General features: G+C 42.2%; 1 protein-coding gene and 1 long non-coding RNA gene across 3 annotated transcripts in view; one reads left to right on the top strand and one right to left on the bottom strand.

Moving 5' to 3' along the window:
- LOC141095210 (uncharacterized) overlaps positions 1-19,579 on the bottom strand; it is a 79,529-nt gene that overhangs the window by 44,503 nt on the left and 15,447 nt on the right. Inside the window, exon 3 of the long non-coding RNA XR_012233335.1 lies at positions 6,840-6,947. This is a non-coding gene — a long non-coding RNA (uncharacterized lncRNA). The remainder of the gene's footprint in view (positions 1-6,839; positions 6,948-19,579) is intronic.
- SPSB4 (splA/ryanodine receptor domain and SOCS box containing 4) overlaps positions 1-19,579 on the top strand; it is a 194,406-nt gene that overhangs the window by 4,361 nt on the left and 170,466 nt on the right. The gene's annotated exons all lie outside the window — the stretch shown is intronic.

A 19,579-nucleotide genomic window follows, 5' to 3' on the forward strand; every position in this document is an offset into this window, starting at 1 on the left:
CTCAAATGAGAAAATACAATAGATACTGTAGACGTGTACTAGTCACCACAGATGACCTCACGGAGGCTTCAGGAACTAATATCTATGTCCCCGAACTGACCGTCATGGCGTAGACTTGACTTCAGCACACTAATTGGCAGCCTATCATCTTTCTATTGAAGTGTATAAATGATTGCCTGGATGTACCGTGACATATGGAGATGATTGTCATGGAGAATGGGAATCTAGGTCTGCTCCATCTGTCCTATGTCATTAGGGAAAAGATGTGGAAAAAATAAAAATGCAGACTGTAATACTGTGGTGCTGATTGAAAACATCCCTGTATGTTATAATAGGCCTTTGGTCCCGGTAATGCGAGATCAGCCTTTTCTGTCTTGCCTCATAATTCAGATTGAAAGACATGAACCCAAACCATAGTTTATAGTGCGATATTCATTTTGTACATTGGTGGACACTAAAAGTGTACTGGCATTAATTTCTGCTGCTGGCCCAATTCCTACCATTGGATGTTACTTCACTATGTATGAAAAATCACCGTGGCCTACGGCCATTGAACAAGAAGTCATATAACATTACATAACTGTGTATGAGGCAGCACATGTTCTTTTGCCTGTGTTCATGTGGCTTGTTCTACGGGCAGGTGCACGCCCAAGAGAATCGGGCAATTACGCAAATGACAATATGATCACGCGCTGATCAGAGTTTTATCAGTGTCAGCAAAGTGTGACCTGATTCTCTCGGATGTCACACTCTGATCATAGTTATATCAGTGTCAGCACAGTGTGATCTGATTCTCTCGGATGTCACACGCTGATCAGAGTTTTATCAGTGTCAGCAAAGTGTGACCAGATTCTCTCGGATGTCACACTCTGATCATAGTTATATCAGTGTCAGCACGGTGTGATCTGATTCTCTCGGATGTCACACGCTGATCAGAGATTGATTAGTGTCAGTACAGTGTGATCTGATTCTCTCCGATATCACACGCTGATCAGAGTTTGATCAGTGTCAGCACAGTGTGATCTGATTCTCTCAGATGTCACACACTGATCAGAATTTTATCAGTGTCAGCATTGTGTGATCTGATTCTCTCGGATGTTACACGCTGATCAGAGTTCTATCACTGTCAGCACGGTGTGATGTGATTCTCTCGGATGTCACACGCTGATCAGAGTTTGATCAGTGTCAGCACAGTGTGATCTGATTCTCTCGGATGTCACACGCTGATCAGAGTTTGATCAGTGTCAGCACAGTGTGTTCTGATTCTCTCCGATGTCACACGCTGATCAGAGTTTGATTAGTGTCAGTACAGTGTGATCTGATTCTCTCCGATATCACACGCTGATCAGAGTTTGATCAGTGTCAGCACAGTGTGATCTGATTCTCTCAGATGTCACACACTGATCAGAATTTTATCAGTGTCAGCACGGTGTGATCTGATTCTCTCGGATGAGAGAATCAGATCACACTGTAAAGGCCCCTTCACACTAAGCGATATCGTTAGCAATATCGCTATAATGTCACTGGTTTTGTGACGCAGCAGCGATATTGCTAGCGATATCGCTATGTGTGATACCTCCAACCGGCTCCCCCGCTGATTATCGCTGATCGCGCGAGAATGGCCTGGGGCATTTCTCGTTGTCAGCTTCCTGCTGGGCTTCCTGCTGTGGCGACGAACGACACGTGGACGCGGGCGGGAGGACATCTTCATCGCCGCGTCTGACAGGTAAGTAGCGACCGCCGACCGCTGCTATGTCGCTGGTGAGATCTGTCTGTTTGGCAGCTCATGAGTCCTAAGGAGGTCTCTATACATATCGCCCTTCCTAATATAATAGATATCCCAAAAAAATGGAAGAATAAGGCGCATCACAAGAAAAGTAAATGCAAATACATTTTATTAATGCCCATATGGCATAAAAACAAGAGAAGAGACAGACAGGTGTGAACACCACACCAGTAATGCATCAATCCATAAAAAAGGGTCGCATGATAGAAAATTGGTACATGTATACAATGTAGCACATCAACAGTAATGACACATAAGCGCATGTGCGCTAAAAAAGGCTACAAAGCAAACAAAGGAGGATAAAGTGCTATGTGCATATCTATGGTTAAATAAACCTGTGCTGAATAAAGTATTGGAATGATCATGAGCCTGGTAATGAAGCTGAGTAGACATAATGTTTTAATATACCATATGGAAATATGTGTGTAGGCGCATACAGAAGATGCTGCCTATTATATCAGTGCTCATAAATCAACCAAACTGTATATCAATCAAAAGGTATCCAAAGATTCCAAATAAAGTTATGATAATAGCCCAGATGCTGGCACATGAAAAATAGCAGCCTGGAAAAATTGCACAATACCTGCTAAACATGCAGACACCAGATTAATGTAAACAAATATCAGCAAAGTGCTGGATGCATACCTGGGGGTGAAAAGGCAACCCCGACGCGCGTTTCGCGTCAGCTTCCTCGGGGGGTTATAAGAAAGTGGAGGATAGATGGCCATTAAATAGTCTGTAACCGGCCCCCTCATAATGCAGGTGTAGCGGCGGCTCCGGCGCTCGTGCCGCGGACCGGAAGCCATGGAGTCGGCGTCTCACGTCACAGGAACCCGCCCAACAGCGACGCGTCAGCTGAGGGGCGGGACCCGCGGCGCCAGTGTGACGCGTGTCCATGACAACAGGCAAACGGCTGAGCATCCAGAGTCGCACCCCGCAAAGAGCGGTCATGAAAGAGATGATAGCTACATTGTGGTATATTGTCGTTTCATATATATTATGCTCACTAATTCAGATGAAACATATACAAGTACATCTAGCATACGTCCAAGATGGAGGATCCACATTAGTAACCCAGACAATACATACATCTAATACGTCACATTGTAAAGCTGTATCATGACATATATATCATTTAATCAACAATAATGATGGAGAGATATATATTAAACCAAGTTGCCAGATCAATACCATCCCCCTCAAGGTAGACTATAGCTCATTTCATGTATATAGAAATATACATAGGCTATATGTAGCACAATGAAAAAATAATGACATATTCAAAAATTTTTTTTAAGGAAAAGCATATCAATATAGAATGTACATAGTGCAGATTCAACATCTATATATATTTTTTCAAGAGGTGATAAAGGGGATAATAGCCATATCTCACAAAATATAACCCGCTAGTAGCAGTACCCATAAGGCAATGGGGAAAGACAAAACATATACAAATATATAAAATTCAATACATAATTGAGGAGACGGTATACAATGTATATGTCATAAATCAATCTTCTTCAATATAATGTTGTATGTGAGACATAATAGGTCACTTTATCCTGATACCCGGAGGCCGGAGAAAACAAAGCGGACTAGGCCAAAAAGATCTGAATAAAAAGAAATAAAAGAATTAAAATCAGACACCAAACATAACTATAAAAACGGAGCAAAACTTAAGACCTCATTGATCTTTGGGCGAATTAAGGGCATCGATCGTGTTTTCATGGACGGACGGGGGGGGTGATTGGAAGAAAAATCTCTCCCAGTTAGAAGCCAAGTGGATAATGAGGGTGGATTGTGTACGACCCAAAGGCCTCAATGAGGTCTTAAGTTTTGCTCCGTTTTTATAGTTATGCTTGGTGTCTGATTTTAATTCTTTTATTTCTTTTTATTCAGATCTTTTTGGCACCCTACGCAAGAAAACTGTCACCATTCCCATTTTTTTTTAGGTGTATCCATATAAATGGCCCACCAAAAAAAGTTTGCCTCATCACTGTACATAATGTTCTGTGTAAACTGAGGGTCCTGTTCCAATTTTTTGTTTTGCCCATTCTGCAAATTCAGTGAGCCGATCTGGGTCAACAACCATTCCCATTTTATTTAGGTGTATCCATATAAATGGCCCACCCTGTACATTGAAAATCTAGGCATCAAGCGCGTATTACTCTGCTACTTACTAGCTGTTGGCTTGACAATTTAAAGATGGGGGGGCTTTCTCACGATTGATAGTTCAGGCTAGCAGCATTTTTCTGTTGCTAGCTTAAACTGCGCTGTCTCTGATGATGCAAGCAAAATCACCTTTGTCTCTGCAGCATCGAGGGAGCACTCGCACTAAAGCTGTCCGGATCCAGTGATCTGGACAGCTTCAGAGCAGCGCTTGTAAGGCCTATTCGAAAGAACTCACAAGCTTCTTGCCTAGTAGACAGACCACCATTGATAGACTGCAGAGATGGCAAGGAATGGTAAACAAGAAAGTTAAAAATTCCTTTGTGCTTGAGAATGGAGAGGAATTTTAATAAAAAAAAAAATGTTTTTACAAGCATTTTAGGAGGATGACAATTTTTTTAAGGATTTATATATTTGTGTATGTGCAGAGACTAAGACATTGACAAAGATATTGACTACTGTCAGGTATGACTGGCATACATTTGAGATGGCGATGAACAGGAAATTCAATGTACTCGGATCAATGATAACTCAAGATTCAGCAACAACACCGGAAGTCAAAAGTCATGGGCAACTCAGCAATGAAGTCATTGGAGAAGGGCTTCAAATCAAGGGAAATTTCATTGGTGATGAAGACACATCTCATACACAGTTTGGTCTTTTCGGTGGTAACATACCGATGTGAAACCTGGACCATAAAGAAACAAAACAGACGAAGAATTAACTCCTTCGAAATGTGGTGCGGCAGAAAGATATCAATATCATGGATGGTAAGAAGAAGAACAAATAAATCCATTTTGGGATAAATCAAGCCAGACTTGTCACTTGAAGCAAGGATCACCAAACTACGACTTTCCTACTTTGGACAAATTATACGTAGAGAGCAATCACTAGAGAAGGACATCATGGTCGAAAGAATAGAAGGAACAAGGAGAAGAGTAAGACGAGCAACCTGATGGCTTGGTACAACAGCGGAGAAGACTCTGGTGGACCTATCTAGGCTTGCACAAGGTTAAACTTCCTATAGAGTGTTCGTCCATCAAGTTGCCATGACATGGGATCAAACCGAAGGCCATTAAAAAAAATGTGCAGAGATAATTCTCCCATAGTAACAAATCCTCTGTACATAACGCGTCAGAACGAGCATGCAACTATGATCCAAAGTCAAATCCAGCAGAAAAAGCCTCTGTAAACATACAGAAGTACAATGGAGGCCCTGTGTGCCGCTAATGAAACCCTTACATGTCAAGGTAGAAAACAAAGCTGTGATGTGGCCGTGGACATTGACCTCTAAATACCGTGTTATTAAAAGGTCGACGTCTTAAGAGAAAGATGAATACACAAGAGGTTATCCGGTACACACAGTTCCCTTTATATGCTGTACTGTGTAATAAGCTGATAACAGGGTGTCCCCATCTCGGGACGCCCCTCATGCTGTGTAATTCTTGGATTGCTCTTAATTAAAACTGACAATATGGTCGCGCCCTAAAAAACTCTTCAATGACAGAATCATTTAGAAAACAACCACTCGTAACAAGAATACTGTTCGCATTTCCAACTGTGTCAGTCCTATTGTGTAGAGACATCCTTTCTCAGCAGTCGGCTGTCACGCGAGGATTTAGGAAGCGTCTTGTATTTGCACATGTAGGTAAATAATTAACGTGTGGATGGCAGCTGCAGTCTGATGGCTATGGATTTTTAGGAATCCTGAATAGAGTATTTTGTAACAATGGAATCGTACAGATAGATTGCTGGTTACATGCTGACATTTTAGTCCTACGTCGCAGGCAGAATGCACAGGATGTTTGTTATCTATTGTAGCGCCCACATACATTGGGGAAAATAAGTGCACCCTATATTCACCCAGTATACACCTGTAACAATTGCAATCCCTCCTGAAAAGCTCGGGCTCAATTCCTACCCCCACTACTTCTTCAGCAGAACGCTGAGTAATGCATAATGGGGGATCTCCGTGGCCTCGTTTTGAGCGATCCAGCAATTTTCACTGGCCACTAAACCTATAGCTGGCCACGCACAGCAGATGGCTGTAGACCAGATAATGCTTTGGCTGAACGTTCATCCAACATGCATCTCGGCTGACTCTCACATACTGTATGTACATAGGAGGGCTCACTTGGCCGAGCGCTCCTGTGTCCTCCATTACAAAGCTGCCGTCTGACACGTCGACCAGTATTACATCTCCAGGACAACAATGCGAAATGCGCAATCAACATCTCTCATGATGGCCCCCATACAGATTAGGCTGTTGGCCAAACCCATTGATAGTGGCGGGGATGTCCGACATTAGTCTGATGTTTACAGGGTAATTTACATTAGGTCTGAACTTCCTCTTCTCATGGATAATGGCAGTAATAGAATGACCCAAACCTTGTTTGTATTGATGTTCTAAGAAAAAGGCAAAAGTTAGTGTGAATGGAGGGGTAGGCAGGGAAGCATTAACACCACGCATTGTGAATTGTGCATTCCTGTGTGTTGTACTGTCTGTAGAGGTGTAATCTTATCTGTGATGATAATGAGACTGCTGAAAAGTGATCTGTGCAGAACAGGAAGTTTGAGTTGAAAGCTTAGTGGCTAGGGTGAAAATTGCAAGATTTCTGATTATTTTTATATTTCAAATTTACATAGATAGTGATAAATGATAGTGTAAATTAAAAAAAAACAAAACATTATCAAAGATTAGCAAAGTTTAGTCTGAGGCTCTATTGTTGACTCAAAAAATATTAAACCCCAACAGTAATTTATCCCATTGGAAGTCAGTGAGGTCCGTTTGGATCTGTTTAGATTAGATCTGTCATGGCTACATCTGAACAGAAGCATTAACAGAAATCAGAGCCCCATCTCCATTTATACAGAATATTCTCACCTGCAGTAATGGACCCTCATATGGCACATCTGTAATGATGTCCTGCGTTCTATGGACTGACTATTGGCTCCTTCACTATGGCGGCATACAGGACATCAGCTAGTAGACCTGGAATCAAATATAACTTCACAAGTCACTTGGCGCACAGACATATTGGAAAGGGGGCTCTTTTCTAAAACTCGATTACAAACTTTATATTGGGACCAAATTAAATGCACTGTCTAAAAATAAGCTTGGAAAATCCCTTTAATATTTAAAGGGGTTGTCTGGGACTTTTATATTGATGGCTTATCCTTAGGCTAGGTCATCAATAACTGATCCACAGTTCCGTCAACCACATAGGTGGATGTGCAGTACCTTGGCTGCAGCCACTATACAGTTGACTGAGCAAATCCGGCTATCATCAGCACCGGGTACAGCTGAACGGGATGCACCTCAACCGATCAGATATTGATGACCTATTCTAAGGAGAGGCCATCAATATAATACTCCTGGACAATCCCTTTAAGACTTTATTCACTTTAGAAACCCAGACGAAAGACAAATTAGGATCACCGATCCCCATATACTTTCCATATTAGGCCTATGCGGTTATGCTGTCTGTGAAAACGTTATCCGGCTTTACATGCTGGTTTATCTTAGACATTCATGACTTTACTGAATCTATATTCATTTTTTAAAAATCTAATTGGAAATACTGAATCAGATGAAAGATTTCCTTGTTTAAAAAAAAAGAAATTCTGTTGGCGTGTCTCCATTAGAGACCTGTGAAGCTTGTAAGAAAGCTCCAGCAGGATAAGCAGTCATGCTGAATGGGGTCAGTGCTGGAAGAGATGATGAGATGGAGCCGAGTTGTCAGCGCTGTCGTTGGGCCGGCAGTCGCTGAATTGCACTATATGTGTTAATTGCTGTACTGGCAGAGATGCCGCCTTATGATGGAGCGTAAAAGAAAAGTGGGTGTCCCGAAACCATAATTAACTGCTCATATGAATCATGTTTTAGTGTTTCTCTTTTTTTTTGGTTTCCTGTAATAATTGATGAGATCATGGAAATGAGATGAACTTGGGTTTGATGCGTGTTAATAAATGAGTGGTACTGTCAGCTGCTCATCATAGTGTGGCAGCCCAGGCATTGCGTCATGGTGTACAGGGCACATGCCAGCTTGGGAGAGGACTCACACACGGCTTCATATTTATTTAGAGCAACACAGTCAGCAGCAAGTCAGAAATGTCCAATAGTTTCAATGATCTGGAAATAACACTCATGTTTAGGCATTAAAAAGAAAAATCACATCTATAAGAAAAATAACCTTATTTATATGTAGTGCCAATATTCGGTTCAGCTGACTGTTCTTTCATGCATAGTGTATAACCAGTCTATGGCGATTAGTATTATGAAAAGCATATTATCCCGTAGATCTTAAAGATCTATATGTCAATGTGCTTAAAGGGAAGCAGAGCTCAGGAAGCTAGCCCCACCCACACCAGGCTCTCTATGTACATTGTCCATTGACAGTGAGCTGCTTATCACAGTAGGGGGGCGTGGTCAGACTAGCAGTCTCATGAGCTGTAGTCAGGACAATGATAGTCTCCTGGTGATAAAATCTTCATTGTAAGTAAACAACAGCACACTGGAAAATAAGTGACACAATGCTGAAATCTGTGTTTCAACCTCTATCTCATGATGTCTTAAGATTACATAGCAGAAACCTGCTGACAGATTCCCTTTAAAGTAGTAAGTTATATAGACTACTAATGCAGTTCTAGAATTACAGTTGCTTGGTCTTTTGCTGCCCCTACGGATTTGCCTTGGACAGTTCTACTTCCAGTCCTGTTGGTCGACATAGGAGACTTTCCTGACCCCTGCTGTGTGTAAAGGGGGCTGGCTAACTGCTTATTTCAATAGCTAAGCCAGCCCCCCTGTCTATATAGTTAACAATAATAATAATAATAGATTTTATTTCTATAGCGCCGACATATTCCGCAGCACTTTACAAGTTAGCTTATTTGACAAGCATCTGGTACAGTATATGTATTTAATCTTGAGTCTTGCATAAATATTTTTTTCTCACTGTACTGTTATTATCAGTCTTTTCCATCAGCCTTTTACTGCTGTTTGTGAAATGGCCAATACCCGTTCCTGGCTGCTCAGAGTGTAGTCTTTATTGTCAGACCTCAAGTACCAGGCATTTTAATTAACAGAGTGCAAACAAATGAGAGAATACCTTTCAATCGCCTCCGAACAAGCAGAGACTGCGGAGCGGCAATATTGTTCTGTGGATTAAGAATTCTGTTTACACTTAACGAGCCGAACAATCTACCGTAGGAAATATACAAATGTTTCTGTGCGGACGGTCAGGACGTCGGTGATGTACGGGGCTTTCATTGTTCAGCTTTGCTCTTTTACATTAGTTTGTGAGAATTAGATATAAAACAGATGTTTTACGTTGAAATTAATTAAGCCGGGGCCATTTTACCACTTTGGCAAAGCGTTGTGTTTTTTTCTGCAGGTAGCGCCACCACAATACGAAATAGCAGCTTGCTCTGATTATTGCGTTTTTCAGGCATTTTTTTAACGCGTTTTCCCATTTTTTTATGCATTTTTGGTGCAGATTTGACACAGTATTTGTTTTTAATACTTTTTTTAGTGCTGAAATGTTGGGATTACGCACTTACAAATACAATCGTGTCTTTTAAATGTATTTTTAAGGCTCCTCCAGAAGCCTATAGTCAGAGGCGTAGCTAGGGTTTTGGTTCGGGGGGGGCGAAACTTCTGAGTGGGCCCCTAACCAGGTAACCTTGATCATAACTGGGTGACGCACCTTAATAGTGGAGGAGAACCTCAGCAGATGACCGCGCTGTTACTGAAAATAATTGCTATATAAAGACCAACATTGATATTACCGCCATATGGTCAGTGGTAGATACCCGTCCTACAGAACATACTGTATAAGAGATCACAGCACAGCTACAGATAATGACCTACCGCTGACGTTCTTTCTGAAGGAACCGTTCACTTTTAACGTCTTTTCCATCTGGCCCAGACCGACATGACAACTTCTCCAGCCAAGACTCGGCTACAGAGAATACAACAAAGACATGTTTCACTTCTCACATTTTCAGCACTGTCCAAAACGGGACTATCTCCAACCTGCACAAACTCTTCATCCCGCTGATGCCCCAATGCTGATCCGCTGCTGTCGTATGTGACCCTATTAATGCACCTGCTGTGTGGCCCTGTGTGACCTCTAAATTTTAAAGCAACCCTCTAGAAAATACTAAGGCCGGGTGCAAGTGCCCTAGAAAACAGTGCCCACATTTTGTCCCCTAGAACGTAATAATGCTTTTTTTTTAACTATATTGTATAATGCACTCCCTATAGGCAGACTCTATACCGTACATAATGCACTCCCCATAGGCAGACTCTATAGTATAATGAATTCCACATAGGCAGCCTCTGCAGTGTAATGCACCCCTATAGGCAGCCTCTATAGTGTAATGCCCTCCCCATAGGCAGCCTCTATAATGTAATGCACCCCCATAGCCACCCTCTGTAGTATAATGCACCCCCATAGCGACCCTCTGTAGTATAATGTACCCCCATAGCCACCCTCTGTATATGCACCCCCATAGCCATCCTCTGTAGTATATGCAACCCCATAGCCACCCTCTGTATATGTGTATATGCAGCCTTATAGCCACCCTCTGTATATGCACCCCCATAGTCACCCTCTGTATATGCACCCCCATAGCCACCCTCTGTATATGCACCCCCATAGCCACCCTCTGTATATGCACCCCCATAGCCACCCTCTGTATATGCACCCCAATAGCTACCTTCTGTATATGCACCCCCATAGCCACCCTCTGTATATGCACCCCCATAGCCATCCTCTGTATATGCACCCCCATAGCGATCCTCTGTATATGCACCCCTCATAGCCATCCTCTGTATATCCACCTCATAACCACCCTCTGTATTGCACCCCTATAGCCATCCTCTGTATATGCACCCTCATAGCCACCCTCTGTATATGCACCCCCATAGCTACCTTCTGTATATGCACCCCCATAGCCACCCTCTGTATATGCACCCCCATAGCCATCCTCTGTATATGCACCCCCATAGCGATCCTCTGTATATGCACCCCTCATAGCCATCCTCTGTATATCCACCCCATAACCACCCTCTGTATTGCACCCCTATAGCCACCCTCTGTATATACACCCCCATAGCCACCTTCTTTATATGCACCCCCATAGCCACCCTCTGTATATGCACCCCCATAGCCATCCTCTGTATATGCACCCCCATAGCGATCCTCTGTATATGCACCCCCCATAGCCATCCTCTGTATATGCACCCCCATAGCCATCCTCTGTATATGCACCCCCCATAGCCATCCTCTGTATATGCACCCCCATAGCCATCCTCTGTATATGCACCCCCATAGCCATCCTCTGTATATGCACCCCCATAGCTACCCTATACATATGCACCCCCATAGCCATCCTCTGTAGGATAATGCACCAATCCCCCATAAACTAAATGCTCACCTCTTCCTTCTGGTCCCTGTGCTGATCCCGCTCATCTCCGACTGCAGGCGCCGGGTACTGACGTCATCGCGCCCCCTGTCAGTGTCGGCGTCGGTGACATCAGACGCTGACAGGGGGATGATGAGAGAAGGAGCGCTTGCTCCTTCGGCATGTAGCCGACACCGCTAACCCTGCGATGACGGGCGGGGGGCCCACTGCTGCCACCGGGCCCCCCCGCTTGCTCAGGGGCCCATAGCGGCCGGACGGCAGAGGAGGGAGATTGATTATCCCTGCTCTGCCGCAAAATGCATCTGTAGCGTAGTGCCAGGTGGGCCCCCAGAGAGCGCGGGGCCCGGGGCCACCGCTCCCTCTGCCCCCCCGGTAGCTACGCTACTGCCTATAGTGAAAAAATACACCAAAAACAAATAATTCCATAGTATTTCCATGAAATGGCCTCAACTTTGTACTGTTATGCGTAGAATAATTTCTTTAAAAAAAAACCTTTGGGGCATGCCAGACTTCTGAGCCCCTCTTCTCGCCCCAATAGCGCCCACATTCATTATGACACACTCTGTATGCCAACATGTGATAAAGGGGACTTCATTACTAAGCCAGCATCCTTCTCACTACTGAGGGCTCATTGAGACCGACCAATAATAGGGAAACAGGCAGTAATGGGAACACTGAATCCCTATTATTGGCCAATCTAAAATGGCCAGCAAACACCCGCCGAATGAGCAAAACGCAAGCTTAAAAATCATCGTTATAAGCAGCACATTGTCCTGTGTAAAAAAAGTGATGTGCTGCTGATGAAATGATGTTCGGTGTGCACAGAATGATCATATTAAAGGGGTTGTCCATTACTAGGACAACCCATTCCCTATGTTTGCTCCCATTAAAATACAAACACTTATATTCACCTCCCGTGTCGGCACCTTTCCAGCGCTGTTGGCACTCGCGTTCTCAGGGCTCATATGAAGTTATGTCATGTGAGCTCTGTGCCCTATTAGCCCTGGGGCTCAGAATGAGGACAGTGACGCCAGCGCTGATGGGACACAGGGCTCCCATGACATAAAAACCATACATGAGATCAAGGAACGCGAGTGCTGACACCCGTGGAATGGCGCCAGCATGAGAGTTGAGTATAGGTGTTTTTATTTTAACAGGGGCAAACACTCAGATTGAAAAGTGTTTTTCCAAGTAGTGTACAACCCCGTAAATGATGGTTCAATGCCACAGAATTTTGGTTATTCTGCTAAATTACTGCCGATTAGCAGTTGTTTAACTGCCAGTCTCAGTCTGTGTAAATGGGCATTTAGGTAATCAACTAAACTAGAAAGCCATCCCCCTTCATCAGCTACCAACACACAGGTATGGACTCTCTAAGCATGGAGTCACTAATGTAGAACTTGTGTCGTTGCCAGAGGGGTGCAGAATCCGGCAAATAGTGCAGTTTTCATAATTAAAGTGTAATGGAAATGTCCATTATTTTTAAATGTTAAAAACAGATAAATTGCATTTTTTCTTGCTAGACAATCTATCTCTGCCGACTGGGTTTACTCGCATTTGAAAATCACTGTAAAATTGCAAGTTTGCGTAGACTTTACTACTAAGTCTTCCTAAGAGCTGAGTATGTCTGTGTAAGGGGAAGTCGGGAGGAATAGCTATCGGTTGAACGTGAGTTAGGTCAGCAGCGATCGAATGTGTATGTGCATTTATGCCTTTTTGTAAGGCCTCATTCAGATGTGTTTTTGATGTAAAATGGCACAGCGCTGGGTCTGTGGTTTTCACGCGTGGATAAATAAATTGTAAAGCTTCTCCTATACTTTGCAACGTTAAACATGGACGTCACACGGGTGTCATGTCGTATATTTTATGGATCCATAGACTTATTTTGGCACTTTTTATCCTTTTTTAGTCTTCACCCTTTAAACCTTATACAGGGATCTGGACTTAACAGGGGCCCATTGGCTTGAGCCACGAAGTTGGCTGCTGTTCAGTGGTTTGGTAGCTGGGTCAGAATAAGAAGCTAGGATATTTACAGAGTTTATTTATTTACTCACTATATAGCACCATTAATTCCACAGCGCTTCATCATCATCACTGTTACCATTGGGGCTCACAATCTTAATTCCCTATCTTTGGAGTGTAGGGGGAAATTGGAGTAACCAAAGGAAACTCACGCAAACATGGGGAGAGCATACAAACTCCTTGCAGGTATCATCCTTGGTGGGATTTGAACCCAGGACCCCAGGGGTGTAAAGCTGCAGTGTTAACCATATGACCCAATTATGAAATAGAGTATCAGTTATAGCAAAAAATCGGGCAATTTAAAATATAACTTTTATTAAACCATTAAAAAGTAGACAAAGGTGCAATCAAGGTGCGAAGTGCTAAAAATAAAAAGGAAGCAACAATGTGGTAGCTGGTTATCAGTGTACAAAAACTGCCTACACTCCTCCCCTATGGTGTAGTCAATCAGGGATGGGGTAAATTATTGTGGCCAAAAAGTTGGTGGAAAACTGTATGTGGATACAGACAGAGTATAACATGTTCACCCCAACAGCTGAGGGTATCATCGATTGATTAATTTTTTTCTACACCTTCTGGATAGATAGTCGGGCATTACGCACATATGTATGTCCCACTATCTACAGTCATGGCCAAAAGTATTGACACCCCTGCAATTCTGTCAGATAATACTCAGCTTCTTCCTGAAAATGATTGCAAACACAAATTCTTTGGTATTATTATCTTCATTTAATTTGTCTTAAATGAAAAAACACAAAAAGAATTGTCCTAAAGCCAAATTGGATATAATTCCACACCAAACATAACAAAGAGGGTGGACAAAAGTATTGGCACTGTTCGAAAAATCATGTGATGCTTCTCTAATTTGTGTAATTAACAGCACCTGTAACTTACCTGTGGCACCTAACAGGTGTTGGCAATAACTAAATCACACTTGCAGCCAGTTGACATGGATTAAAGTTGACTCAACCTCTGTCCTGTGTCCTTGTGTGTACCACATTGAGCATGGAGAAAAGAAAGAAGACCAAAGAACTGTCTGAGGACTTGAGAAACCAAATTGTGAGGAAGCATGAGCAATATCAAGGCTACAAGTCCATCTCCAAAGACCTGAATGTTCCTGTGTCTACCGTGCGCAGTGTCATCAAGAAGTTTAAAGCCCATGGCACTGTGGCTAACCTCTCTAGATGTGGCCAGAAAAGAAAAATTGACAAGAGATTTCAATGCAAGATTGTGCGGATGTTGGATAAAGAACCTCCACTAACATCCAAACAAGTTCAAGCTGCCCTGCAGTCCGAGGGTACAACAATGTCAACCCGTACTATCCGTCGGCATCTGAATGAAAAGGGACTGTATGGTAGGAGACCCAGGAAGACTCCACTTCTTACCCCGAGACATAAAAAAGCCAGGCTGGAGTTTGCCAAAACTTACCTGAAAAAGCCTAAAACATTTTGGAAGAATGTTCTCTGGTCAGATGAGACAAAAGTAGAGCTTTTAGGGCAAAAGCATCAACATAGAGTTTACAGGAGAAAAAAGAGGCATTCAACGAAAAGTACACGGTCCCTACAGTCAAACATGGCGGAGGTTCCCTGATGTTTTGGGGTTGCTTTGCTGCCTCTGGCACTGGACTGCTTGACTGTGTGCTTGGCATTATGAAGTCAGAAGACTACCAACAAATTTTCCAGCATAATATAGGGCCCAGTGTGAGAAAGCTGGGTCTCCCTCAGAGGTCATGGGTCTTCCAGCAGGACAATAACCCAAAACACACTTCAAAAAGTACTAGAAAATGGTTTGAGAGAAAGCACTGGAGACTTCTAAGGTGGCCAGCAATGAGTCGAGACCTGAATCCCATAGAACACCTGTGGAGAGATCTAAAAATGGCAGTTTGGAGAAGGCACCCTTCAAATATCAGGGACCTGGAGCAGTTTGCCAAAGAAGAATGGTCTAAAATTCCAGCAGAGCATTGTAAGAAACTCCTTGATGGTTACCGGAAGCAGTTGGTCGCAGTTATTTTGGCTAAAGGTTGTGCAACCAAGTATTAGGCTGAGGGTGCCAATACTTTTGTCCGGCCCATTTTTGGAGTTTTGTGTGAAATGATCAATGTTTTGCTTTTTGCTTCATTCTCTTTTGTGTTTTTTCATTTAAGACAAATTAAATGAAGATAATAATACCAAAGAATTTGTGATTGCAATCATTTTCAGGAAGAAACTGAATATTATCTGACAGAATTGCAGGGGTGTCAATACTTTTGGCCATGACTGTATATGTGCCATTGTATATCATCTGTGAGCTGTTGTGGTGAACATGTTATACTCTGCCTGTATCCACATGCATAGTTTTCCACTAACCCTTATAACTTACCCCATCCCTGATTGATTATAACATAGGGGAGGGCTGTAGGCAATTTTTTGTACACTGATAGCCAGCAACCACTTTGTTGCTTCCTTTTTATTTTTATCACTTTGCTCTGTAATTGCACATTTGTCTACCTTTTAATGGTTTAATAAAAGTTACATTTTAAATTGCCCGATTTTTTGCTGTACCTGATAGCCGGGGCAGAACCAGTAGATCATTGCAGGGACAAAGTCATAAAGCAAACCGGTAGTCACATTTCAAGCCGAGGTCAAAGAACAAGATAAATTAAGGGGAAAAAACAGGAGCACAGAACAGAGCTAGAGACCAGGAAAACAGAGCTATTGTCTGGCAGTGGAAAGCAAAGCTTCAGGGGTTTAAATAGCTGACAGCCCCCTCTCATGAACATGTGATCAAACTAGACCAAAATTAGCTCCACAGCTCCCTGATTAAGCACCAAAAGTCCCAGATAGGAAACAGGACTGTCGATATCACGAGTTGCCAACAATAAAGACACGCCGCAGCCCAGAAGCCAAAGCGGAGACACTACTCATATCTTATACACTAAAAAACATGTTGTATCTGTGAAAAACACCGATAGGGCACGGATATGCAACACAGATGTCTGAATGAGGCCGAAATCGATTAAATAAATGATTATATAATTAAAATTTACAATCATATTAATCTACTGTATTAGACAGTGCAAAGAATGCCTTCAAAAACATATTTCAACGACTGGGTCCTCCAGACAAGTTACAGACTTCACTGGATATATTTATGGGTTTGCAGAATTCAACTGAACATGCTGCGGAAATCCAATTCAGATATAAAGAACAGTTGCAGTAATGTCCTAGTGCTTGTGAATATGCCCTTACCCCTTTCTTGGTTACCGCACCCTGTGGCAGAATGTGTCAGGTCATTAGTAAGCATCATGCTTTATGATTTGCAGAAGACAAAATATAAGAAGTCCTCATTTCCTGCACGCTTCCGATCATCCTTCTATTGTGCCAGCTAACCTATATTAATTGGCGAAGTCAGGAACCATCCTATAGGAGATGAACATGGACAGAGTCGCAATCAAATGTTTAACATTATTAGAAAAGCTTTACTAACAATTATACACAAAGCAGAAACTAATAATTTCATTCTTGAATTATCTAAACGGATTTGACATTGCAGCCATGTGCGAGTTTAACCCATTTCTCTTGGGGCACGCTAGTTGGGTTAATGAGCTCTGGGATGAGCCCGTTTGATGCTGCTGTGACACAAATTGCATGCCAATTTCTCATGCCAACTTTAGGCAAATGAGACAGATGCAGTGAGGAATAGTAATGGTTTCAGGGCTGGGGAAGGCGCTGCTTGCTTTATGTAAGCCATGAAATAAACCTTGACGTGTGCCCACTGAGGCGCAAAGAACTCAATCTCTGCAAAAGACACTTTTGATTCATTTGCAGAGCTAATTTATTTCCATTGTCTCGAGAACACAAAGCCAAGTTATTGGAAAGAAAGATCGACACTTCGCAAATCGTCTTTATTTTGCATTGCATGACTGAGCTAGGCGCCTTGATAACAATAATGGCGGCACCTTCAAAGGAAGATGGGAACTTCTTTTTGTAAAAATGGCTTTCGCTGAGCTACAGTAGCGGCTTGTTTCTTTCTGAAGAAAATCATTTGCGCACAATAGAAAATATTAGAATTTGACCCTCACAAGAGAATCACTAGTATCCCATTACTTATCACTAGTATCCCATTACTTATACGCCTGTATATACAATGCTGCCACAAGTAAAGGAGTATTCTGGCTGCTGCGCATATGTTTAAGACTCGATCACACAAAATTAACTTTTATATATGCATGGTCAATAACTTATTAATGAATAGAGCGTTTAGTGAATACTCAGCATTTTTCATACGCAGCATTTTTCAATAAGAGGACATCAATTAAAGCACTGGCAAAAAAATAGTGGGAAATAGTGGGCTGCCTGGTTTTGTACAGCAAAGGGTTTACAGCTCTGTAGTATACGTTGTGTGCAATGTCTGTTCTAATTGCCTATTTACTGTTTTAAGTGTGTTGGAGAAGTTCTTGTATACATTAAGAGACTTGTCCTGGTCATTTAATAGGAAGCCAATTAACCAATCCGTATGTTTTTATTGTTGATAAGGAAACTTGTGTGCCCAAGAGAAACCGTGTCAAATACAAGGAGAACATAATACCTCAATGCCAGGGGGCGTACATAGAAATCATGGGGCCCTATAGCAAGAGTTCTAATTGCCCATCCACCCTCCCCCTAAATAAAGAATAAATTAATATTCGGCAGGGCCACTGAAGAGAATATCTCACAACTTTCAAAGCAATTTTGCTCCTATATACTCCTCTATACAGTATTATTGGCACCACATAGTGCTGCATACAGTGTAATAGGCCCCATATATTGCACCATACAGTATAATGGGCCCCAAATATTGCTCCATACAATGTAAAGGGCCGCTCATAGTAGTCCACACAGTATATTGGGCTCCATATATTGTTTTATTCAGTATAATTGGCCCCATATATTGCTTCATACAGTGTATTGGGCCATATATTGCTCCATACACTATAATTGGCACCATTTATTGCTCCATACAGTATAATGAGCTCCATATATTGCTCCATACAGTATAATGGGCCCCATATATTGCTCCATACACTATAATTGGCCCCATTTATTGCTCCATACAGTATAATGGGCCCCATATATTGCTCCATACAGTATAATGGGCAAAACATAGTGCGCCCATAATGCAGAGGGGGAATGATGGAAAAGGGAGCATCACTTGATGCATCTTTGGCTTGCAAATACTGATGAAATGCACACCAAAAATACTGATGTATGAGTTAAGCCTAAGGTTGAGGCCTTTATGTGCCCATACACCCAATGCTTGTTCATCCACATAAATATAAATGTATTTATTATGCTTGGCTTATTTAGCACCACCATATTCCACAGTGCTTTACAGACATTATCGCTGTCCCCAATGGGGTTCACAATCTAAATTCCCTAACAGTATGTCTTTGGAGTGTATGAGGAAACCATAGAACCCAGAGGAAACCCACCAAACACAGGGAAAATATATAAATTCCTTGCAGGTGTTGTCCTTGATGGGATTTGAACCCTAGTCCCCAGCACCGCAAGGCTGCAGTGCTAACCAATGAGCCATCATGCTCACCATAGAGCGTAATAAGCCACTGCTAAAGTCATCTGCTTAAAGAACCAAAGAATTTGGCAAATAAATGTAAAGCACTCGGTCATTATCTCCCCCAATATCATTTGTTAGGTGGGGAATTTTAGGCTGGGGCTTAAAGGGGTATTCCCATCCTATCCCAATATGTATTAGGTGTAATAATGATATTAGCAAATACCTCCAAATAGAAATGTAGTATCATTCTTCTGACTTGCTATGTCACTTACCCGTTGACCAGGGCATTGCAGTAGCTTAAGTATAAATGGTTACGATCACTAACAACTAACTGTCACTATATGAGTGGTGGTAACCATGTATACCCAGGCTATTGCAATGCCCTACACATGGGGTAAGCATTATAGCTTATCACAAGAATGATACTACATTTCAAATTGGCGATATTAGCTAATATTATTATTACATATTGGGATGGGATCTTAAAGATGGGAAAACCTCATTAAGCGTAGAGAACAGCGTCATCTCCTACGAGTAAAGGTAAAGATTTACTTTGTTTAAAATGCTGTTTGTTGGAATACAAGTATATAAGCCTTAGTCTAATCAGGTTACAGTAATACGTAATTATTCTATACTATGCAC

The sequence above is a fragment of the Dendrobates tinctorius genome, unplaced genomic scaffold, assembly GCF_039654945.1.
Source record: "Dendrobates tinctorius isolate UK_male_01 unplaced genomic scaffold, ASM3965494v1 ptg000069l, whole genome shotgun sequence".
Classification (NCBI taxonomy): domain Eukaryota; kingdom Metazoa; phylum Chordata; class Amphibia; order Anura; family Dendrobatidae; genus Dendrobates; species Dendrobates tinctorius.